This window comes from Gorilla gorilla, chromosome 4, assembly GCF_029281585.2.
Source record: "Gorilla gorilla gorilla isolate KB3781 chromosome 4, NHGRI_mGorGor1-v2.1_pri, whole genome shotgun sequence".
In the NCBI taxonomy this organism is placed as follows: domain Eukaryota; kingdom Metazoa; phylum Chordata; class Mammalia; order Primates; family Hominidae; genus Gorilla; species Gorilla gorilla.
Window position 1 is genome coordinate 15,418,416 of NC_073228.2, and position 25,177 is coordinate 15,443,592.

Genomic DNA, 25,177 nt, shown 5'->3' on the forward strand with positions numbered 1-25,177 from the left:
TCAACAGAACAGACATTTGGGCTTTAATTGCTAAAGCAGCTACCTACTTGGGGAAACCATGGCATTCTGCTGCCTGGACAGCAGGAATTAAGAGAGATTTCAGAGTTGATGGCACGAGGACAAAGCCTCTCAGCTCGCTTCACCTTGGCAACCTTAAACAGCCCCTCCTTGGTCTCCATGATAGCAGTATGTTCCTTTGGATAGAATACTTGGTTTGGAAAGAATGTAGTCAAATGTAGGATATGTAAGTACTCCTCAACAGTCACAATCCATCCTAGTATCTTAAATAGTGATTTTTTTTTTTTTTAATTTACAAAAGAGGTTTATTGGACTTACAGTTCCACGTGGCTGGGAAGTCCTCACAATCATGGCGGAAGGTGAAAGCCACATCTCACATGGCAGCAGATAAGAGAAAAAAAGGTAGTGATCTTTTAGTAAAGAAACCTGAGACTGGTAGTGGGCTTGGAGCCAGAGGATCGCTTAAGTCCGGGAGTTCGAGACCAGCCAGGGTAACAAATTGAGACCCCCCCCCCCCCAACTTTAAAATTAAAAAACGAAAGAAAAAATAGCTGGGTGTGGTGGCTCACACCTGTAATCCTAGCACTTTGGGAGGCCAAGGTGGGTGGATTGCCTGAGCTCAGGAGTTTGAGACCAACCTGGGCAACATGGTTGAAACCCTGTCTCTACTAAAACATAAAAAATCAGCCAGGTATGGTAGTGTGCACCTGTAGTCCCAGTTACTTGGGAGGCTGAGGCACAAGAATTGCTTGAACCTGGGAGGTAGAGGTTGCAGAGATCATGCCACTGCACTCCCAGCCCGGGTGACAGAGCAAGACTGTCTCAAAAACAACAACAACAACAAAAAAAAACCTCTCAAAAAAATGAAAAAAATTTAAATTTAAATTAAAAAAAAAATGCTGCGTCTGATGGCTCACGCCTGTAATCTCAGCACTTTGGGAAGCTGAGGCAGGCAGATCACAAGGTCAGGAGATAGAAACCATCCTGGCCAACATGGTGAAACCCAGTCTCTACTAAAGAAGGTACGTGCCTGTAGTCTCAGCACTCGGGAGGCTGAGCCAGGAGAATTGCTTGAACCCGGGAGGTGGAGGTTGCAGTGAGCCAAGATTGTACCACTTCACTCCAGCCTGGCGACAGAATGGAACTCCGTCTCAAAACATAAACAAAATAAAATAAAATAAAGCAAAAATATAAAATGTGAAAAAAAAAAAAAGGGAAAAAGGAAGCTGATTGCCTTGGTGAGTCAACACTGGGTATTTTCTGACCACTATTTGAAACAAAAAAGGAAACCACTGATATTCTATGCAAAGATCTGTTCCTGGAAGCCACTCTGCAGAGACACCAGGAGAACTTTTATCAATCCTTCATTGATTTGAAGTAAAAGTGCTAAAGCAATGGTTGTCGGTGGCAACATATTAGCAGATCACAAAATCACTGTAGTGGGTAACTAAACAAGAGGAAACACAAGACGGCATCCTGTGTAACTGGGGTTAAGCATTACTCTCTGAAACTCATGGCATCAGTTTCCTCTTAGGCTCTTCCAACAGAGTATAATCATGTTCATTTCAGTTTACAATCCTTGCAGTCCCATTGATTTGTGAGATTATACCCAGGTCATCCACAGTGGAGGTCTGAAAATGTTCTTAGTTGTACTCTAATTTCACTAACTGCCAAAAGGTTTTCCAGAATAATCTCAGTTGCTTCATTCCTTTAAAGGTGAAGCCCGAAGAACGCATGGCGATTACTTTAGAGGAACAATTAGCAGCAGAGGCAGGGCTGTGCTGATCCCATCTGGCATCGCTGGGAGCTAACCTATAAAACAGAAGAATAATTTGAAGTAACAGCCAAGGAAGTGACTCAAAACTGAATGCTATATAACAACTAATTTGGGAGAACAGGCAGTCGGTCCAGGAGCACTCACTCTCACCACCAGCAGGCATGTGCGCGTTGGGGAAGCGAAACGGGGCACTATCACACCATTTTGGTGCAGGCTGGTGGGGATCCAGGATGACTCATTTTAAGGAGACAGTACCTCTGAGGGAGCAGTTTCTGGTAAGAGGCCAGTAAACAACTATCAGAAAGCACTCCCTCTGGATAGAAACATTTCAAGTCAAATCTTACGGTTTACTTGAGTTCTGTAGTCAAGTCCACTCAGCAGACAATAACCACTTGATAAGCTACCCTTTTCACTGTTTTACTTGCAGGCTGTAAACTACTGGGGCCAGTTTTTAGGCTCATTAAATCTCACCCAGAATACAGCTTCTTTGGTGTCCAGCAAAAACACAACCTTAAATACAAAGAGTTTTGCACACACCTCCCATTTCAACAGAAAAGAAAGGCAATCTGTGTGCACTTCAAGCCTGGCATTCCAATGGGAACAAAGCTGGGCACCCCACTCTCCAGCACCACTTGGTTTCTTTCTTGCTCACATGCCAGTCGTGACATTCAGACAGGATCTAAGCTACAAACTTAGGAGACCTCCCTGGCGTCCTTAACAAAGCACATAGAAACCAAACAGCCGTGGTTTCCCCTAAATGTCAGGACCCTGGAGCAGAGGCAGGGTCAGAGTCATTAAGCATTCTCATTGCCACAAGCTGGCATACATCCTACATTCCAATCTGTTTCTAAGAGCGCATTCATTTTCTTGAAATATGTAACAAGCACTTTCATTCCACAATAAGGGCATAAATCAAATCCTGGGTACTTGTGCATTTCTGCCACCTCATACAGCCTGTACCCTCAGAGCCATAATCAAAGGACTAGAGAAAGCAGGACAATCACTCATTTGCTTTTCACGTTTTAGAGGAATGATGCTCTAGACTGGGCTCTCAGCAGGATATGCTGAGGGAAAAAAAAAAGGGGGAAAAAAACAAAAACAAAAAAACCATGGAGCCAAACCCTTAAGCCTCAGAATAGATTATTTCCCTCAGTCCAGATTTTCAGACAGGGATAACTAACCATCATAGGCTTGTGGGACTTCTTACGGATATGAAAGATGTAAACAAAGCTTACAAACAGGAAAGCAATCATTTCACTTGTTTCCGGCAAAGCAGTTCAGTTTCGTCTCTTATTGCAGACACCTAGCAACAAAACGCTACTAGTCTCCCTGCCCCTTGGCATCCATTGCTTTAAGTCCAGAGCAGGGGAAGCAAAAAAGATTACCACTCCCCCAAACCAAACCAAGCCTGTTTACCAGTTCGTCTACTTACACACATTAAAAACATGGCACTTTGGGTCCGGGTCCAGGTCCTGGTTCAGAGCAGCTGCCACACCGTGGCTACTAGAGGATCCTTTTCCGGCTTTGGAAACTGAGGCTGACTGCACCTGGGAAGGAAGAGAAATTAAGAAAAAAAACTACTTAAGAAGATACACACAGAGTAACTCTCAAGTAGCTTAAAATTTCTGTAAGGCAAACTTGGGAAACTGAGTTTCAGATATTCAAATTCCACACAGAAAGGCCTTTCTTTGCCTTCAGACAGGGATAACTTGAAATCATCATGGACTCAGCTCCCACCAACCTGCTGGCCCACAGCACTAACAGCCACAGCACACGCAAACTATTTTTTTCTTATCAAATTGTTCACTTCCCTCATGCAAACTCTTTGTGGAGCAAGCATGTGACTTTTTCTTTTTTTGAAAAGTAGTTTCACTCTTGTTGCCCAGGCTGGAGTGCAATGACGCGATCTCGGCTCACTGCAACCTCCACCTCCCGGGTTCAAGTGATTCTCCTGCCTCAGACTCCCAAGTAAGTTGGGATTACAAGCATGTGCCACCACGCCAGGCTAATTTTGTATTTTTAGTAGAGACGGAGTTTCTCCATCTCCATGTTGGTCAGGCTGGTCTCGAACTCCCGACCTCAGATGATCCACCTGCCTTGGCCTCCCAAAGTGCTGGGATTACAGGTGTCAGCCACTGTGCCCTCCAGGCTTTCAGTTTTTTAAGACAGAGGATTAGAGATTTGCCCAAGAGCTACTTAAAAATAGCCAGCACTATAATCTCACTATAATAAAATCCTTGCACTAAAAACAGATCAGATCATCTACTTCAAGCTTATCTAACCCACAGCCTGCATGTGGCTCAGGATGGCTTTGAATGCAGCCCAACACAAATTTGTAAACTTTAGGACGGCTTTGAATGCAGCCCAACAAATTTGTAAACTTTCTTAAAATATTATGAGATTTTTTTTTTTTTTAGCTCATCAGCTGTCATTAGTGTTAGTTTATTTTATGTGTGACCCAAGACAATTCTTCTTCCAATGTGGCACAGGGAAGCCAAAAGATTGACACCCCTGATCTAGTTACCACCCACTTGCTCTTGGACTGGCCACATGATTCCTGGACTCCACTCCAGAGCCATTCTCACCCATGCCTGGAGGTGAGGCCCAGGAATGTGTATATTTTAACACTTTGTAGGTGGCTCTGATGTAATAATCAAGTTTGGAAATCACTAACCCTGTTTCACAAATGAAGAAACAAGACTCTGGTGAGAAAATAGGCTGAGACTAGAGCTCAGATCTCTAGTTAGCCTAACGTGTGGTATACAGGAGTTTCTCAACCTCAGCTCTACTGACATACTGGGTGGATCAATTATTCCTCATGCAGGCTGTTGTATGCATTGTAGGATATTTATTTATTTATTTATTTACAGAGTTTCGCTCTTGTCACCTAGACTGGAGTACAATGGTGCGATCTCAGCTCACTGCAAACCTCTGCCTCCTGGGTTCAAGAGATTCTCCTGCCTTAGTCTCCCAAGTAGCTAGGATTACAGGTGCCCGCCACCACACTCAGCTAATTTTTGTATTTTTAGTAGAGACAAGGTTTCACCATGTTGGCCAGGCTGGTCTCGAACTCGAACTCCTGACCTCAGGCGATCCACCTGCTTCGGCCTCCCAAAGTGCTGGGATTACAGGCATGAGATAAATATCCAGGCCCAGACAGGGTATTTATTAATAGTAGCATTCACCAGATGCCAGGAACACCATCGCTCCCCAGTTCAGAACTGCCAGTCTAACTCAGTAACTGCTTGTGTAACTTTGGGCAAAAGAACTCTCTATGCCTCACTTTTACTTACTCAGCAGCAGAGTGGGGAAAAAAATTTACCTCATATGGGGCTGATATTAGAAATACTATTTATGGCCAGGTGAGGTGGCTCACGCCTGTAATCCCAGCACGGATCACCTGAAGTCGGGAGTTCAAGACCAGCCGGACCAACATGGAGAAACCCCGTCTCTACTAAAAATACAAAATTAGCTAGGCGTGGCGGCGCATGCCTGTAATCCCAGCTACTTGGGAGGCTGAGGCAGGAGACTAGCTTGAACCCGGGAGGTAGAGGTTGCGCTAAGCCAAGATCGCACCATCGCACTCCAGCCTGGGCAACAAGAGCAAAACTGTCTCAGAACAAACAAACAAAAAATACTCTTTATGAGAGTGCTTGGCAAGGACCCTATCAAAAGGAATTCCATACTACTTCCATTATCTGGGCAATCATAACCCTGGAAGACCAACACATCCCCAAAACTAACAAACCAATACTTAAAGAGGACCATAAGCATATTCAGGTCTATGAAAGTACTAAAAATCTCACCATTTACAGAAATTTCATCATGAAGATCCTTACACTTAACACCTTAAGGTGATGAGTTTTCACATGACTGTTTTCAAGGCCACAGCCAACACCTTTAATCTAAAAGAGAAGGATAACAGGCTTCATTCTAACAGAAACCACCTTAAGGTTTATTCTCCAGATTTGTATTAAACAGCTGAGCCTCAGCAAGTCAGACCTCCTCACAAAAGATACCATTTCAGACAGGGATAACTTTAAATCATCCTCAGCTCAGCCAATAACAAAGGTTCCTAAATCCTAGCGATCCAAAATTCATTTGCCATGTCTCTTTCATCCCTGCATGCCCTAACGAGGATCCACGTTGGTTACAATGACACCTAGTGGCCCCAAATTACACGGGCAAAGACCCTACTCATTTTTATCATTAAAATAATTAGCATTCTGAATTTTGAGTAATTTCTTACCATAGCTGGCTTGTATGTCAACACGTATTCTCATACTTGAACTTCAGAATAAAGCAGGAGGTGAATGTATGTGATGGCACCAACTATGCTTTCTCATTTCTAGTGACCACTCAGGCCCTGCCTGCACCTACTCTTACTCATGTTAAGGGCTCCATCTATTACTCTGATCCTTCAACCTGGACTCCGCTTTTCACCGTCTCTGCAGATGCCAAACAAAGAAAGGCCTCTGGGGGAGGAAAAAAGGCTCGTTGTTAAAACTACGGCTTTCCAGAAGTTTACAATCCTATTGACTCCTATCTGTAAAGCTAAATATGAACTACCGATTGGGGCCGTCCTCAAGGCACTCCAAGTGGAATCACGTCTTCACACGTTAACACTCCTGAAGCTGAATTAAGAACCACCATCGTCAGAGTTTGCCCGTGCGCGGGCACCGAAGACCCCTGGGCATGCACGCGCTCAGCACACGCGCGGCGGAGGCGCACGGGGCTGCCCAGGTTGTTAGGCACTCTCCCCCGCAGAAGCCGGCCCTATGACGCCGAGGACGGGCTTGAGCTCCCTCCCTTCACATAGTAACATTTTCTCAACGTTTGGAAAGCATTTTCTCATCCAGTACTTTTAACCCTCCTAACCACCCTATGAGGGAGAAACCGAGATTATCGTCACCACCTCGTCTCTGAGGAAGGGAAGCCAAGTGTGTTAGTGTCGTGTCAAGGAAGACCCCGTTTTCCCACTCAGGCAGCCTTACCATCATCACTAAAGGCCTGAGACTGCTCGCCGTGCTCAACACCGACGGGAGTGGCCATGTCTTCCAGCCACGCGGCCGACCTCGAAAAGAACGCGAGACCGCGCCTGCGCGCAAGTCTTCTCGGCAATCTCTCCGGAACTCTCGCGATGTTGAGAAAGGGCTAGTGGGAAATGTAGTTCAAAACTGCGGCGGCTGGGGGCTGGCCGCGTCTTCAGCGCGACCCTGGAGCTGGGGGTAAGATGGTGGCCGCCACCAGGGGCAGTGGAGGGTCCGGAGTGGGAAACCAGGCCTGTGAAGAACCACGGCTGTCAGAAAACGAAGCTGGAGGTTCACTTCTGCCAGAAAGTCATTGAGCTTCAGCACAGTTTGTCCCTGGTCGAGACTGGGGAAGCACAGAAAGTTCGAGGGGGCAGGGACAGATGAGGAAACCGGGGCTTGGCCGAATATCTTTGTTAATTGCTCTGCGGATTTTATTTGGGGGAGGATAGGGGCATTTGGGGTGGTTCGCTGGGTTAGTGAAGAGGAGAGATTCCGAGGGAATCGTTCAACCTCCTGCTCAGGTGTTTTTAAGTTTGGCTCGAGGCCGGTGAAGCCGAGGCGCGGGCGGCAAGGGGCGCTGGAGAGCGACGGGGCTCGGCCTCCGCGGCTGCCCAGGGGCCCGGGGCATTCCGAGAAGAGAAAAAAAGGCAAGTGTCACGAGCTGAATTACGAAAAGAACGGAGAATGATGTAACACCCACTGCTCTTCTGAGTGTTATTTTTCGGGCAAACACCTTGGCTTCATTTTTTTTTGTTTCTGGGTTTTTTTGGTTTGTTTTTGAGATAAGGTTTCACCCTGGCACGCAGGCTGGAGTGCAGTGGTGCAATCATAGCTTACTGTAGCCTGGACCTCCTGGACTCAAGTGATCCTCCCGCTTCAGCCTCCTGAGTGGCCGGGACGACAGGCGAGCGCCACCACGCCCAGCTGATTATTTTTATTTTGCAGAGATGAGGTCTCACTATATTGCCCTGGTTGGTCTCAAACTCCTGGCTTCAAGCAGTCCTCCTGTTTTGGCCTCCCAAAGTGCTGGGATTACAAAGGTGAGCCACTGCGCCCGGTCTGGCTTCATTTTTGAATTAAAAATAAGGCAAAAACGACATCAACAATCAGGGCCAGAATTTGCACCTATTTGAAAGCTAGTTTAAGTTTGCAAGACCGAGAGCCTTTTCTCCATTCCAGTCTCCCTGTTCTCATCCACCCATTAACAGTGATCTCTGTGGCCTTCGGTGTGGGTTATATTGTCCTGCAGATGGTATATGTTGCAGATACTTATCTTCAAATTACCACATTTGCTTATATTTACCTCCTTTCGTTTGATTGTAAGCTCTTCAAGAGCAGAAGTCTCTTTTTATTATTATTATTATTATTATTATTATTATTATTATTATTTGAGATGGACTTTTGCTCTCGTTGCCCAGGCTGGAATGCAATGGCACGATCTCGGCTCACGGCAACCTCCGCCTCCCAAGCTCAAGTGATTCTCCTGCCTCAGCCTCCCGAGTAGCTGGGATTACAGGCATGCGCCACCATGCCCAGCTAATTTTGTATTTTTAGTAGAGATGGGGTTTCTCCATGTTAGTCAGGCTGTTCTCAAACTCCCGACCTCAGGTGATCCACCCGTCTCGGCCTCCCAAAGTGCTGGGATTACAGGCGTGAGCCACCACGCCCAGCCTCTTTTTGTTTTTATTTTTTTCTTTTTAATTTCTTAACAGTGCAGGGTTTGGTATTTACCCGCTATGCTCACAGTAAGTATTCAGCAAATAATCATTAATTCATTCAGCAGTAATTCTGGCCATTAGGTTTCTCTACCTTACCCTTGAAGACACGTTATTTTGTGTAATACTGAAAGGAAGAATGTGTTCTATCCCTGCAAACATAGTTCCTTTCATTTGAGACCTACAGTGGGAATTCTAAGTGTGGAATTTCCCAAAAGCTGCTAGCGGGCTGGTGACCTACTGTAGACAAGATAGTAATGATAGCTAATACTTCATAGCACTTACCAGGTGCCATTCCCTATACTGGTTTCTGTACATGTATGAACTCGTTTAATCCTCACAATGCGATGAAGTACTACTGTCAGAGGCGTTGGAACCAGAAAACTCCATCTTGAATAGGAGCTGGGTGAAATGAGGCTGAAACCTACTGGGCTGCATTCCCGGACGGTTAAGGCATTCTAAGTCACAGGATGAGATAGGAGGTCGGCACAAGATACAGGTCATAAAGACCTTGCTGATAAAACAGTTTGCAGTAAATAAGCCCACCAAAACCAAAACCAAGATGGCGATGAGAGTGACCTCTGGTCGTCCTCACTGCTACACTCCCACCAGCACCATGACAGTTTACAAACGCCATGGCAACATCAGGAAGTTACCCTATGTGGTCTAAAAATGGGAGGCGTAAATAATCCACCCCTTGTTTAGGATATAATCAAGAAATAACCATAAAAATGGGCAACCAGCAGCCCTCAGGGCTGCTCTGTGGAGTAGCCTTTTTTTTTTTTTTTTGAGACAGAGTCTCGCTCTGTCACCCAGGCTGCAGTGGTGCTGCTGTCTCGGCTCACTGCAGCCTCCACCTCCTGGGTTCAAGCAATTCTCCTGCTTCAGCCTCCTGAGTAGCTGGATTACAGGCGCACGCCACCACGCCCGGCTAATTTTTGTATTTTTAGTAGCAACAGGGTTTCACCATGTTGGCCAGGCTGGTCTCGAACTCCTGACCTCAAGTGATCTGCCTGCCTCAGCCTCCCAGAGTGCTAGGATTATAGGCTTGAGCCACCATGCCTGGCCAAGTAGCCATTCTTTTATTCCTTTACTTTTCTAATAAACTTGCTTTCACTTTAGTCTATAGACATCCCAAATTCTTTCTTGCTCAAGATCCAAGAACCCTCTTTTGGGGTCTGGATCAGGACTCCTCTCCAGTAACACTATCACTGTCCCCATTTTACGGATAAGGAAACGGAAGCACTGGGAAATTCGGTAACTTGCCCAAATTCACATAACCAGTAACTGGCAGGGTCAGGGTTTGCTCCCAGCCTGTAGAATCCATGCTTTTACCACTAATGAATAAGGTGACCTTATGTATAAGGACTTTTGTTTTGGGGGAGGAAGGGAGAAGGAAGATTTTCATGTGTTTGTAGGGGTGGTTGGGGACAAAATCAGAAATGAGGTTGAAAGGGGGAACAATGGGCACCTGCTCTGCCATTTGAGCCACTTCGTGGCAGGAAGAGTGAGGATGGGAGGCTGCAGAGCTGATGTGTGAAAGATGGAGGCTCTGGGATCTAGCAGGGCTGTATTGGGCCTGGATGCCACCCAGTGTATAGTGAGGGCCATTCTTTACAGTTCTTCACTCTGCCGCAGGCCACCAAGTCGCTTTCACACCTGACTGGACATCGCTTCCCCAACAGCAGGTTCATGGCAGATGGGGATGCCAGGGCAGCTGGGCAGTGGCCAAGAGGCTGGAGCGAAATACAATGAGAGGCCTTGTGCCGAGCACATGTAAAGTACACTGTGCAGCCAACCCAGAAATAACTAGGGGGACTTCAGAGAATGCATCAGAATTCCTGAATGAGCCGGCAAGGGCTCAGAGCTGTTGAGACTGAAATGTGGATGTTACTGTGATCTCATTTGCACTCATTGCTGGTGAGAGCTAGGACATTTGAGTTTTACCTACCGTGGAATTATTATACAGCCTTTATACCAGGCTAGTGCCGACCTCTATTTATTGACATGGAAAGAGTCACAGTCTAGTGACTCTTTACAAACAGGAAGGCAGAAGTCCCCAGCGCTTTTCAGGGACCCAGGCTCTGAGTACAAAGGGAAAATCCAGTCAGCTGGCCTGCTGTATTGGGGTGGTCACTGACAGCGTTTAAGACATGGTATCTGAAACCCACAGTAATAGAAAACAGTCTTTGGGCTGGTCGCAGTGGCTCATGCCTATAATCCCAACACTTTGGTTGGCCAAGGCAGGAGGATCACTTGAGCCCAGGAGTTCAAGACCAGCCTGAGCAACATAGGGAGACCCCCATCTCTACCAATAAAAAATGAGAAACAGCCAGGTGTGGTGGCACATGCCTGTGGTCCCAGCTGGATGGGAGGCTGAGGTGGGAGGATTGCTGGGGCCCGTGAGATTGAGGCTGTGCAGTGAGCCATGACCTCATCACTGCCCTCCAGCCTGGATGACAGAGCAAGACCTTGTCTCAAAAAAATAAATACATAAAAATAAAACAGTCTTTAGAATATTGAGGTTAATTTCTGTACCCAGAAAGCAATCTTTAATTTTATTAACAAGAACACAAAAGAAGGTAGGTAGTATCCCAGACAGCCAACGGCTTACATTTGGAACAGTGGCAGCAGCGATATCACAGGAAGCACATCTGTATGTCAGGCACTGTTAGTGGCCAGTCTCTTCCTCCATCTGGTGAACCTAGGCTCCGTTCAGCTGCTGGGCAAGGGTCTGCTTCAGCAGGGGCAAGCCCCTCCCTAGCCCCCAGGGGCAAATCTTGATTCATCTGTACCAGACATGGTAAGTCTATTCCCTTTGCTGGAAATTGTTTTAGGAAAGGGTCTGTGATGCAATTCTGGCCAAGTTTAGGAAAGTTTTCCTGCTTTTAAAAACAACAGCCTCTCTCCTGGCTTTGGGACACTGAGAAGAAGTGATGCTGGGCCTGCTGGAGCCATCTTGCATCTGCGAGGCTTCCATTAAGTAGGAGCTGAAGGACTGAGATGGCAGAGTAGAGAGAAGAAAGAACGTGAGTCCTCAGTGATGCTGCTGACCCGCAGAAACCGCCAGTCCCGACACCCCCGAACTTCAGACCTCGTTTTGATTCAGAGACACATTTATACATTTCATATATATATATACACACATATATATGTATACATGTATACATATATATACACATATACATGTTTTATATATATATGTATTTTTATATATATATATATATATATATATATATTTTTTTTTTTTTTTTTTGAGACAGAGCTTTGCTCTTGTCGCCCAGACTGGAATGCAGTGGCATGATCTCGGCTCACTGCAACCTCCACCTCCTGGATTCATGTGATTCTCCTGCCTCGGCCTCCCAAGTAGCTGGGATTACAGGTGTGCACCATCACGCCCAACTAATTTTTGTATTTTTAGTAGAGACAGAGTTTCACCATTCTGGCCAGGCTGGTCTCGAACTCCTGACCTCAGGTAACCCACCCACCTCAGCCTCCCAAAGTGCTGGAATCACAAGCATGAGCCATCACAGCTGGTCGCATTTTCATATTCTTAAATGCAGGATGTGTCTTACAAGCAATGGCATCTCAGTTTGAGTGAATTACAAAATGTGAGATTTTAGGCTGGGTGCGGTGGCTCACGCCTGTTATCCCAGCACTTTGGGAGGCCGAGGAGGGTGGATCATGAGGTCAGGAGATTGAGACCATCCTGGCTAACACAGTGAAACCCCATCTCTACTAAAAATACAAAAAAAAAAAATTAGCCGGGCGTGGTGGCGGGTGCCTGTAGTCCCAGCTACTCAGGAGGCTGAGGCAGGAGAATGGCTTGAACCCGGGAGGCAGAGCTTGCAGTGAGTGGAGATCGTACCACTGCACTCCAGCCTGGGCGACAGAGCGAGACTCCATCTCAAAATAAATAAATAAATAAAAAGTGAGATTTTAAAAAGAAATCTTATTAAGTCATTTTAAGTTGGGTGTTCTGTTTCAGTCAAATCATCCTAAATGATATCTTTTAAAAATAATTCTTCCCAGAAGAATGGATCATGGCAGAATACAGAAAATGAGCTCATGTGTGCAAGCTTCCTTCCTGAAATCATAACAGCTATGTGTATATGAAGTGTTTACTCTGTGGCAGGTACTCTGGAAGCAACTTTTATTCACCGTCTCATCTGATTCTCATGACAGCCCTGTCATTATCCCCCGCCCCCCCCACCTTCCCATTTCACAGCTGAGGAAGTCAAGGTGCAGAAAGGTTAAAGGAACTCATAAGTGAAGGCACTGCGATCTGAACTCAAACAATCCAGCCTAAAAACCCATAGTCTCAGCCACCATGCCGTGTTTCCTAAAAAAATTACGCTATGACAGTGGACCGTTTTTGCTTAACTCCAGAGACTTTAATTCACCCACCTAGAAAACCTGTCATGAAAACATAGAGGATTTTTTCCTGAGAGTTCTTAGGACCGTGAAACAGTGTCACAAATCCTGTTCAGAAAGCTGGGATCATGCAGATGACCAGGCAGATGGAAGAAAAGTAAAAATATAAAAATTTAAAAACCTGGGATCACTGCTTTAAGTTTCACCGAGCTTTAACTTTCTGGAGGAGGAGAAATACAACACAAACCCTATGCATTGAGAATAGATGGCGTTGGAGTTGTGGATTATCTGTGCTTGCCAACAGTGTCCAGGAAGAAAAGCGATGCATTTGACTTCCCTGCTTGGCAGAGCCACTGCCTCTAGAGTATTACTCAAAAATTGATTTTTTAAAAATAAAAATAAATGAATTTGAAGACGATATGATGCTCCATGGATCTCTTCTGTTATTTCCTGGGCATGTCTCTCCATGCCCAGAAACCCTTGCCTTCTCACAGCTGTTGCATAACCTTTGCTTGTGGTGGTGTTTGTTCCTGTTGCCTTGAAAGTCCCTTCACTGCATTCTCTTCTCTGCTCTGCAAATTCCAGCTTGTACTTAAATACTTCCTGCGAAGTTTTGAGTGAGACGCTGCAACAATTCCCGAGCTGTTTCATCATGGCACCTTCCTGGTGGCAGGTGGATTAGCACATTGTCTGCAACCCAGGAGGACTTGGAGGAAAGTCCCAGCTCTACTGATTCTAGCTGAGTAACCTTGGCAAAGGTCACCTCACTTCTCTCTGAGTCTTATTTTCTCATCTGTAAAATGAGGAGGAGGAGGAGGATCATCCAAACATCACGGGACTTCGTTAAATCAGTGCTTCGGAGCACTTAGCACAGCGCCTGGTGCAAGGTAAGCACTTGATAAATGGGAGTTCGTGTTATTTCAACATACTTTGAACACTCATCCCACTGTTTGATGATTATTTGTTTGTATGTCTGGCTTTTCTGCTAGATGGTGAGCAAAACAAGCATCATTCTTCATTCTTGTTTTGTTTCTAACTCTCTAAATCATCTTTATTCTCGTGTAACTTACATACAATACAGTATAACCATTTACAATGTATGGTTCAGTAGTCCAATAAGTGTATAGACCCATGTAACCGCAATCCCAGTTAAGATTTAGAACACTGTTGTCACCTCAAAAGCACCTTCTTAGGCAGGTGCGGTGGCTCATGCCTGTAATCGCAGCACTTTGGGAGGCTGAGGCCAGTGGATCACCTGAGGTCAGGAGTTTGAGACCAGCCTGGCCAACGTGGCAAAACCCCGTCTCTACTAAAAATACAAAAAGTTAGCTGGGCGTGGTGGTGGGCATCTGTAATCCCAGCTACTCAGGAGGCTGAGGCAGGAGAATCACTTGAACCTGGGAGGCGAGGTTGCAATGAGCCGAGATCGCACCATTGCACTCCAGCCTAGGTGATGAGAGCAAAACTCCATCTCAAAAAAAAAAAAAAAAAACCTTCTAGGCCGGACACGGTGGCTCACACCTGTAATCCCACCACTCTGGGAGGCCGAGGCGGGTGGATCACTTGAGGTCAGGAGTTCAAGACAAGCCTGGCCAATATGATGAAACCCCGTCTCTACTAAAAATACAAACATCAGCTGGGCGTGGTAGTGCAAGCTGGTAGTCCCTACTACTCAGAGGGCTGAGGCAGGAGAATCGCTTGAACTCAGGAGGTGGAGGTTGCAGTGAGCCAAGATCATGCCACTGCACTCCAGCCTGGGTGACAAAGTGAGACTCCATCTCAAAAAAAAGAAAAAAAACAAACAAAAAACCAAAAAAACAAAAACCTTCTTACCCTTGCAGTCAACCCCCACGATATCTAACCCCGGCCCCAGTCAACCACTGATGCCTTCTGTCACTATCAGTCGGTTCTGCCTGTTCTAGAATTCCGTGTACATGTCATCATCACACAGTAGGGGCTCTTTTGTGTCTGGCTTCTCTCAGTTTACCCATGTCGTCGGCATCAGCAGTTCATTTCCTTTTCATTGCTGAGTATTGTTCTGTCTTCATATATCTCAGTGTGTTTATCTATTCCCACGTCGAGGAATATTTGGGTTGTTTCCAGTTTGGAGCTGTTAGTAATAAAGCTGCCATGAACATCTTTGCAGTCTTTTTTGTGGATATAAGTTTTCATTCCTCTGGGATAACTTTATAAGGAACCACCATGCTGGTTTCCCAAGTGGTTATAACACTTCACCAGTCCCCAGCCGTGTATGACAGGGTGACATCTTGGACAGTACTTACTATGGTCGGCCTTCAGCTGTAACCACTCTGGTAGGCATGTAGTGGTATGTCATTGGGCTTTTGATTTGCATGTGGAGTATCTTTCTTCTTCCCCAAAGTGCTGGTATTACAGGCGTGAGCCACCGCGCCCAGCCGCATGTTGAACAACTTTCTGTGTATTTTAGCTGTATGTATATTTTTTGTTGTAGTGTCTATTAAAATCTTTCCCCACTTTTTATTGGGCCATCTGATTATCAAATTATAAAAGTTCTTTATGTATTCTGGATACAAGTCCCTTCTCAGATTTTTGTTTGGCAAATATTTACTCCTAGTCTTTCCAAGAGCAGAGGTTTAATTTTGATAAAGTCCAGTGTATTGATTTTTCTTTTCTGGTTAGTGCTTTTTGTATCCTGTTGAAAGGACCTTTCTTTCTCCATTGGATTGCCTTTGCTGCATCTGTTTTTGGATTCCATTGATCTGTGTGTATATCCTTATGAATCTCACACTGTCTTGACCTCTGATTCTGTCTCCTCCTCACCTTAGCAAAGCCACTGTGGTCTGCTTGGGTTTCCCCTCCCCAAGGCACAGTCAGGGAACTGTCTCCAGGCAGAAGCTGAGGCAGTCATGGGGTCACTGTCCTGTGTGCTGCCTGTTGTCAAGTGTCTGCTGCTTATACCTTGCCCAGTTTTCTGGTTGTTTGTGGCAGAAGGTCTTAATCCGTTTCTGGATCCACAGTGCCTGGCACACAGCACTCCAGACACAGTTCATTACAGTCACTTTCGATTGGGAAAGTCGGTGGGGCCCCCAGAGAGCTTCTGGTCCATCCCCTTCATTTTACTAAACTGTTCTTTTCCTGAGGAGATCATTAGTCCTCTGCGTCCTCACTCCAGCCCACCTGGGCTTGACAAATGTTTATCAAATGAGGAAACCGAGGTCCAGAGAACAAAAGGTCACAGGGACAGGCAGGGTTGGGCTGGCAGAACTAGGCCACCTAGGCTGGGGCCTTCCTATAGGACCAACCGGCAGGGCAGGGTCTGTCTCTCCTCGAGTGTCACTCCTGACACCTGATACAGGGTTTGTACATTGCAGGTTCCCAGGACACGCTTGTTAAATAAATGACGAAATGAACACATTAATTTATTTTAATGCTTAGTTCAAATGGCTTCTGCCTCTGCATATGATACTGTATTTGTGTATGTGTATGTCTCTCTGTATGTATGTTTATGTGTATCTGTGTGTGACTGTGTGTATGTGTATGCTATGTGTGTCTATAAGTGTATATGTCTGTATGTGTGTAAATGTGTATGTATGTGTTGGTGTATGTGTGTGTGTGTATGTGTGAATGTGTGTGTCTGTGTGTATGCATGTGTATCTGTGATTATGTGTGTGTGTTTCTGTGTGTGTGTCTGTTTTTGTGTGTGTACGTGTATGTCTGTGTGTATGTGTATGTGTGTGAATGTTCGTATATGTGTATGTCTGTGTATGCATGTGTATGTGAATGTGTGTGTGAATGTGTATGTGTATGTTTATATATGTGTATGTCTGTATGTGTGAATGTGTATGTATGTGTATGTTTATATATGTGTATGTGTATATGTGAATGTGTGTGTGTTATGTGTGTCTGTGTATGTGTATGTCTGTGTATATGTGTGTGAATATGTTTGTATATGTGTATGTGTGTGTGAATGTGTTATGTGTGTCTGTGTGTATGTGTATGTGTGAATATGTATATGTGTATGTCTGTGTGTGTGTAAATGTGTGTTGTGTGTGTGTGAATGTGTGTCTCTGTGAATGTGTGTATGTTGTGTGTATTATATGTTTGTATAGGTGTATGTCTGTGTGTTTGTGTATGTGTGTGTGTGAATGTATGTGTCTCTGTGTGTGTGTGTGTGAATGTGTGTTTCTCTGTGTGTGAATATGTGTGTGTGTGTGTGAATGTGTGTGTGTTCACATAGGGACAGGATTGGCCTCTCCTCCCCAGGTGCACAGGCTGAGTCTGTTAGTAAATTTTTAAAAATTTTCTCAGCCCCCCACTACAGTCATCATCCCCACTAGGGGGCACATGTGTCCCACAGAGAGGGTCTGTGCTCCTTAGGCACAAGGACTGGCTTCCCGCTGTCAGCGGATCCCCCTGAAAGCCACCTCCTCGGTCTCCATGCCCTGCACCCTCCCCCTGCAGAAACAAATCAAAACAACCTTCCTCACCAGGCTCCGCATCTCCAGCTGGGCTGCTGGCAGCCATCCTGTCCTCTCCCCAGGGCCCTGCCCCTGGCTGAAGGAGACAACAGAGTGGCAGTGGCAGTGACTGTGGGTGATGACCTCGCTGTCTGTCATCCCTGCCAGAGGCCACCACATCCTTCCTGAGGAAGACTGAGGGGTCCTAAAGGGGCAGCTCTCCTCTCCCCCTCACCTGGCAGGCAAGAACCAGCCTCTCAGGGCCTAGAGTCTGGTCTGCCCTTGAATGTGAGTTCCTGAAGACAGAACGGTGGCAATGACCCTGGCCAACACCAGCCCACTTGCAAAGGCAGGCTGGGCGGGACCACATCTCCATTCCTTGTGCCTTGTAGACAGGTCACAATCAAAATTTCCTCACGGCCCCCAACTCGAGACTTGGGCCCCCTCTATCCCAAGCTCAGGTCCTGGCTTCACTGCCAGCTATGAGTGACCTTGAGCAAGTTCTGTGAACCTCACTTTCCTTATGGGATAAATGATAACAGTTCCTGCCGCATAAATGAAACAGTGCGTAAAATACAGCAGCTGGCACGGTGCCTAGCACATAGTAAGCGCCCAATGCATGTTAGTGGTTATTAATCATACGATTAGTATCATCATTATATTAACATAAGCTTCCGTGCGAACCAAACTGTTCTTCTGAGGTTCACAAAGAAGCATCATCTTCCTCTAGCTCTAGGTCTTGGGCTTCTTCCTAACAGTGAGGCCCCCCACAGAGAGGCTACGGGAGCCTGAGGAACCAGCAGGGTTTGCTCTCTCGCCATTGTGCCTGTCTCAGAGTGGGCACCGTGCCCTACCCATCTAGTCTTGGCCCACCACCTGTACTGTTTGCCCTTGCCCAGGACTGTCTGCGCGCACACACACACACACCACACACACACACAACCGCACACTTGGAATGGGTGGGTACTCCCCAAGGTGACATCTACACCCCAGGGTGACAGTGGACAGCCACAGCTGCAGTGGCTACTTCCCTCACTCCCACCACACCCCCACCGCCTCATTAGTTCCCTGGTCATGCTCCAGTCTCCAGGAGAGACTGGCAGCCGCTCTGAGCCTCAGTCGCAGGAGCAGCACCTCCCTGCTCCTGGTTGCTGCCCTCAGCCGCCCTGCAGCTCCAAGCAGCCTTTCCCCGTCACTCAGGCTCCCCCAGCAGAGAGATTAGCATTCACACGGAGGAAGGTACCACAGCAGGGCAGCGCCTCCCGTCTTGTCAAGGAGCTGAGGTTCATTCCGGAAGCAGAGCCAGCTGGAAGTGGCGCTGTCCAGGTCGAGGCCACCACTGGAGGTTGGGACATGGTTCTGGGCACAGAGAGGCAGTGGTGGTCTTCTCCAGTACAGGCTTACAGGGGGCTTCCCCACCCCAGCAATGCCACCCTCTGCCATCCTCTGATCTGTTGCAGAACTACCGGTCGCCCAGCTCTGTGTATGTGGAGAGACGGCAGGAAGGACCAGAGAGTGAGGATGTGAGGAACTCTAGCCGTCCTGAATCTACCACTGTTCAGTAATTTACAGTTCAAACCGGATTGTGCCAGCTCACATATATGGGACACTTACCCAACATGCTAAGCATCTTCCACACGTTATCTAATCAACCCTTACAACTCTAAGAGCCAGATACCAGTAGGATCTCCATCCTACAGCTAAAGAAACTGAGGCACAGAGGTGTTCAGAAACTTACCCAGGCCACAGAGGTAGGATGTGCTGGTGGAACAAGGTTCAAACCCAGGAGCTCTGACTCTGGACGCCTTGCTCTTGGACTCTTGTTATTTCACAGTAGCCAGCACCCTGGACCAGAAGGGACCCCACCCTTTGGCTCAGCTCTCCCTCTCTAGTTGCCCTTTATCTGCCCTCTCCCAAGCCCCTGAGCACTCCTGCTCCCATTCCCAAGCAGCGGCTCTTTGCAAGGAAAGGGAGGAAAAAGGACTCAGCCTCAGTGGGGACAGTGTCATAGTCAGGATTTCATTCCCCCATTTAAAGGTCCACCCTTGCCCTGAGCTTCACACTAAGCCCTGTGATGGGAGCCAGCGGGCCAAGGAAGGGGCACCCAGGTCCCAGGAGCCTTCTGTGGGGAGCTCTAGGCTGAGAGAGGTAACTTTCTGCAGCAGGAGCTGCAAATGTGCAGATTGCGCAGAGAGCCCAGGGGTGGGAGAGGCCCCGGGAATAAGAGGCGAGCGTGGGCTGGGTGTGCGGGGAAGGTGTAAACACAATCTGCTCCCACCAAAGCCAGCCTGCTCCCTGGGGGAGACAGCCCCCCCACCCAGCCCACATGGCACCCCAGCTGCCCAGGCAACCTCCAAGCCCAGGCAGCCACAGCCCCGCTGGCCGCCAGCAGCCCCTTCCTCTCTTTTTTCCGCCCTTCCTCTGGATGGGATCCCTGGAGCAGCCACCACCTCCTGCGCAGGTTCTCGGAACAGTGGCGTGGAGGGGCGCTGCCCTGGGCAAGTGCGTCTGGGCCGTGAGCCAGCTCCATGACCTTGGCCTGACAATTCCTCAGACCAGTGGAAGGAGATGAGCAACTTGGAAATGGCAGCAAGGATGAGGTGACAGGAACATGGCAAATAGATTAGAGAATAAATGCAGATAGGATCGGGGAACACAGACTGGGTCCCGGGAACAGTGCCCTCTGGCCCTCAGCCTGACAGGCCTGTCACCAGGAAGGCCGATGCCTCCAAAGAGAGAGACAGGCTGACAGGAGCTGAGACAGGCGATCACGGGCTCACGGCCTGGGTCAGGCTGGCGCTCTGGCTTTGCCTCTGCAGGCTCCTTCCCTAGTGTGACTTTCCCCCTGCCTCCTGCCTGCCCTACTTTGAGAGGCTCCCACAGAACTGCCTTCACGCACACCCCAGCCAGGCTCCCCGAGGTACCAGCAGGCCCTCCCCAGCGGGGTGCACCTCCTCCCCCACCCTGAGCGCCTCCCCAGCGGTTCCCTCTCCTCTGCGGCATCCCTCACCCTTTCCCTTCCTTCCCTTCAGAGGCGGGGTGGCGGCTGAAGTGCTGCTGTCTAGAGAACTCCATCTCCTACTGCCTGGAAGTCAAGGGCACGGGCCAGCCAGGCAGAGACCGCCGCTGGGCTGGGAGGGGGGCTGGCTGGGGAGGAGAGACGCGTGTGCACAGAGGCACGGGGGGCTTTTGAAGACTAATAGCTGTGAGACATCGGGAGCAGCTGCCTGCAGGGTCTGCGCCTGGATCTGGGAGCAGAAGCGGAAATCTGCTTTTATCTCTGCTCAGGATCATGCAGGATTGAAAAGAGAGAAATGGCAGAGCAGCTGGGGGCAAAGGAGGCAGCCGCCGGGACTGAGCATCAGCAAACTGATACAAACAAGTGTCAGGCTTTTTCCTTCCCACACACTACTGCCCGTTTGGAACACACGCGCTTGCACACATACAGAAAACACATTCTGAGGACAAGCTGTCAGTTGCTCCCATCCAGCTGCAGGCAGACATGTCACAGATCCAACTGGCATTTCTTATTGATAATTTCAGCAGAGCAGCCAGTGACAGGATGAGCTCTGGGAACTGGGGAAAGGCAAATGACACAAAAGCGAGTGCCACTGTGGCAAACCGACACCAGCACCTCGGACCACAAGTGGCGGCTTAACAGAATAGCTCCTGGGCTGACAGGCAGTTGGCCAGGCCAGCAAACCACCCCCAACCCCTGCAAACTGTGTTAGGTTCCAGGGGGAGGCCGCCTGCCATGGTGGGTAGGAGCGTGGGCTCTGCAGCTCCAGTGTGAGCCTGGGAGCCTCCACTTCCTAGCTAGGTGATGTTGGGCAAATTATTTAACCTGTCTCTGTGTTTCCCCATTTAGAAATTGTGGATAATAACATTACCAGGCTCTGCGGGTGACTGAAGATTAAATTACAGAATGAATGGAAGCCCTTGCTTAGTAAATGTGAGCTATCAGCCATCCCTTGCTTCTGGGGTCTCCTCACTCTTTACTTATTCCTGCCTCTTGCCTGGGCTGCTGGCTGCCCCAGAATTAGCCTGGTGGACCCAGCAACTCCCTCATCCTAGGCTTTCTCAGGCTCAGCAGTCCCTCAGAGGAGCCTCAGGAACTCAGAGGGAAGACAGCCCGTCCGAGAGCAGCGAGCACGTCTGCTCTTTCTGCCGGGCCCAGCCAGGTCCTGCTCAGGAGCCCACACCCAGGGCCTGGGGGAAGGGGAGACTGGCAGGTCCCGGGCTGAGAGGGAGGCGTCTACCTTCTCTAGTGCTGCTTCCCCCCATTCTCCCTCTTGCTGCTGCTCCGGCTCCCACAGCATCCTCCTGGGCTAGGGGGCGAACCAGGACCTGAGCTGAAACAGAAAACCAGACCAGACCAGCACTTCTCCCGCACCTGGGGATGGGACTCGCATTTCCGAGTGGATGTTCCCGAGCAGCGCCTCTCCCTTGGGCGTCCTCCGACACTGCCCTCATGCCCCAGCATGACCACCTCGCCATCCCCAAGCCTAGAAAATGTGGTCAAACCACACCTGGTTCTCTTCAAACTCATCCTTGCCCCATGGCCCGGACCACAACAGGCTCAAGGTAGCAGCCAAAGGCATGAGTCCATCCGCCCACTTTGAAGCTCCATCAGTGACCACAAGAGCTGAACACTGCCTGCTATCCTCCCACATGGCCGGGACTTGCCTATTGCTTCCTGCCTGTCCCAAGCCTTGCCCTCTGCCCTCCCCGGCTCCCAGCCCTGCCCTACCTGCCTGAGCCAGCTGATCCCAGTCTCTGGGCCTGAGCCCCACCTGCAGAGGTGAGGGCTTACTTCAGAGGTTCTTTCTCCCTAAACACAGGAAAGCAGTGGGGTCAGGATTGAAGGGCACGACCTTCCCATGTTTCTGACTCTCCTCTTCCTCCTCCTCCCATCCCTATCAATTCACCCCAATATTGAGGGGCAGGACCACCTAAGGAATCAGTTGGCATTTAGGACAGTGTGACTGGAGAGTAGAAATGTCACCCCCACTGCCAGCCTTCCACGGCAGCCACCATCGGCAGGTGGTTCCTCGATGTCAGACCAATTTTTCCAGTTAACTGGGTCCCAAGGAGTTAATAGGCAACTGCTTCCTTCTGGCTAAGTCACGCCAGGCCAGGCCTGGCCAGATGGTCCTCAGATTTGGCCTTTTCTCTCCTGCCAGGAGGTCCAGGCCCATTTCATGTAGAAGAGACCCTGCCTGGAATCAGGGACCTGAGCATCCCGCATTAGCCACAAATGAGATAGATGATCCGGAGCAAGCCACCTAAATCTCCCTGTCCCTCAGTTTCCACAACCATTAACGAAAGATTAAAAACACATGTCCTGCCAATCCTCTGGGGTTACTGAGCCTCCTGAATGATTTAATATATAGGAAAACTCTGGAGAAAACTAAAGCACAGGTCCCGAGCATGAAACAAGACAGCTGCTAGCATTTATGGAGCAATCACTCTGCACCCTCACCAAAACCTCACAACCACTCTGTTATTAATCCTAGTTTACATATAAATAAACTGATTGCATAAATTTCCCCCGTAGTCTTTCCATTAGTAAGAGGGAAGCCAGAATTTAAACTCTCCCTGCCCAACTCCAGACCCGGGCTCAATAGCGTGGACCACCCAGCATTTGAGGGCCTCCTATCGGGGGAGGCCCAGGGGTGGTCATTGTAGCTGATTTAACTAGTGATATCAATTAGGCACTATTATGATGATGCCAGCTGGCCTATCGAGTTGAGGTGTTGCAGAAATGCCTCCGCTTCCTGTACAGGCCCAGGGCTTCCCATTGGGCCTTCTGATCATCAGAATCTCAGGACTCAGACGACAGGAGACAGAAAGACTGAAGTTCTCTCGGTTGCCAGTTTCCGCATATCTAAGGGACACATTGCTGGCAGGTCCCCACTCAGAAAGAGACACGGATGGTCACAGTACCCGCCACCTGAGTCTTCCCTGTGTGGAGACACCCTCCTGCCAGTGCGCCCTGACCCAAAGATGTCATCGGATCTTTTTTACTCTTTGTTTCACTGGGTGCAAAAAAGTCACTCTTCAGACAGGTCTCCCATGCTAGGTGAGTCCATAGGCACAGAAGGAACCCTTCATGCATGGGAACTTCATAAAGATTTGCTGATTTTTTCCAGTGTTTGGTTGGGATAGGCGCCCCTATCATCGAACGACACTGGTCACCCAGGGAAGGAAAAGTCTGGAAGTTCCCCCAACTTCACCCCCTAAAGACCACATGGCTCCAGCCTAGGGAAGAGTTAACTTTCTGGCCACTGGAGACAGCGTCCTGCCCGCAGGGTCTGCCCAGCCAATGGCACTCTATGCTGGTGATGTCATGCTCCTCCCGCGCCTTCTATTGGGGACTGGACAGCGAATCCTGCTGGAGGCTCAGGCAGCCGAGCTGAGGCAGGGCGGGGGCAGAGGAGGAGGAGGGGGAAGGGTAAGGAAAGGCGAGCAAAGCCACACAGAGCTACTCCTGCCTCATCCCTCCTTCCACTCCCCTGTGCCTTCCGACAGAAGGTGCCCCGGGGGACTGCCCCGTGCTGGAGATGAGAGGCACAGCGGCTTTGGTCCAGAGGAGCGAGCTGAGGGTTCCCATTCCCAACCGCAGAAAACAGACATCCAGCCTGCCCAGCAGGCGGACAGGGAGCAGGGTGCCTAGGGCAAGGGCCAGGATACGATACGGTGGACGCACAGGCGCGCACACAGACACACAGGCACACACGTGCACCCCCAGGCATGCACAGCCACAGCTTCCTTGGCAGCACCCTCCCTCCCCCAGCCCAGACTCCTGCCTTACCTGCCTGAGGACTGAGGGTCCGCGTCCACGCTGCTGCCCCTAGCTGCCCCATCCACGTCGCTGGGCTCTCTGTGGGAGGCAAGAGTAGGCAGGAAGAGCTATGGCTGTGCTCAGCCCCTCCCTGTCCCTCCACAGGTCCTGGCCGCATTGGGCTATGGGAGTAGAGGCTGCAACTAGAGCCTTTGAAGCTCTAAGTCCCCCTGCTCTGAGACTGTGCTCTCTCAAGGGTTCCTCAAAATGCCCTCCCAGCCCCCCTGAAGGTTCACGCAGCCCCTGCCCACCTTCAGCTTGGTGGCAGCCCAGCCCCATGGTTCCCCCACCCCCGCCACCAACTGCCAGCCATAGCCCGGTCAGTTTCTCACGGTTGGACTCGGTTGGCAAATCGGCGGCGCCAGAGCATGGCCAGGGTGCTGAGCAGGAAAAGGGTGGTGCACATGGCGCAGCTGCCCCATCCCCTCCCAGACCAAGTCTGCAGAAGGCCACAGGCGAGGGGCCAAAATGGCCCCAGCCAGCTCTCAGGAGCCACTGCCGTCTGTCCTGCGGTTCCTGCTGGGGATGGATTAGGAGGCTCAAGCAGATTAGTGGGTCAGCGGCCCCGACCTTGTGAGGACTGATTAAGCTCACTGGGCCCAGGTTCTCCCCTCCAGTGGTAGGGTCAAGGTGTGCACTGTGGCATTGAGCACGTATTCGGAGTCTCCATCTGATGAGACTGGGCCTTGCTTGCAAGGAGCTGCCACTCTAAAGAAATGTGCTGTCAAGTACAATGACTGCAGTAGAGTGACCCAGGAGTTATTCAAGGCGCCTACAGGGCACTTTCAGAGTGGCAGGCATCAGGGCAACGTTTAAAGAGGAGCAAGGGCATCTGAATTTGCAGTGCACAAGGCAGGATGAGCCCTCAGACAGAAGACGCTGCCGAAGCTACTGACATGAAAGCATGGAGCATCTGCCAGTAACTGCAAGGTGAATGGAGGTGAAGCAATGATGTCACCGTGGAAGCATCAGGAGAGGAG

At 49.1% G+C, this 25,177-nt stretch overlaps 2 long non-coding RNA genes and 4 other non-coding genes across 6 annotated transcripts in view; 1 reads left to right on the top strand and 5 right to left on the bottom strand.

Moving 5' to 3' along the window:
* Positions 1-7,492, bottom strand: LOC134758489 (uncharacterized). Its single transcript, XR_010133713.1, has 4 exons — positions 6,790-7,492; positions 5,602-5,700; positions 3,228-3,342; positions 1-1,830 (listed from the first exon to the last, which is right to left on the bottom strand). It is a non-coding gene; the product is annotated as an uncharacterized lncRNA (long non-coding RNA).
* On the bottom strand, positions 2,919-2,990 carry LOC115934832 (small nucleolar RNA R38). Its single transcript, XR_004070574.1, has one exon. It is a non-coding gene; the product is annotated as a small nucleolar RNA R38 (small nucleolar RNA).
* Positions 3,442-3,525, bottom strand: LOC115934831 (small nucleolar RNA R38). Its single transcript, XR_004070573.1, has one exon. It is a non-coding gene; the product is annotated as a small nucleolar RNA R38 (small nucleolar RNA).
* LOC115934830 (small nucleolar RNA R38) lies at positions 5,777-5,854 on the bottom strand. The gene has a single exon (XR_004070572.1). It is a non-coding gene; the product is annotated as a small nucleolar RNA R38 (small nucleolar RNA).
* On the top strand, positions 6,962-11,513 carry LOC129533872 (uncharacterized). The gene is made up of 4 exons (XR_010133714.1): positions 6,962-7,023; positions 7,774-7,868; positions 8,247-8,573; positions 11,445-11,513. It is a non-coding gene; the product is annotated as an uncharacterized lncRNA (long non-coding RNA).
* LOC115934654 (uncharacterized) overlaps positions 11,402-25,177 on the bottom strand; it is a 15,509-nt gene continuing 1,733 nt past the window's right edge. Inside the window, exons 2-3 of the transcript XR_008680263.2 lie at positions 24,168-24,236; positions 11,402-11,541 (exon numbers count right to left, since the gene is read on the bottom strand). This is a non-coding gene — a transcript (uncharacterized protein). The remainder of the gene's footprint in view (positions 11,542-24,167; positions 24,237-25,177) is intronic.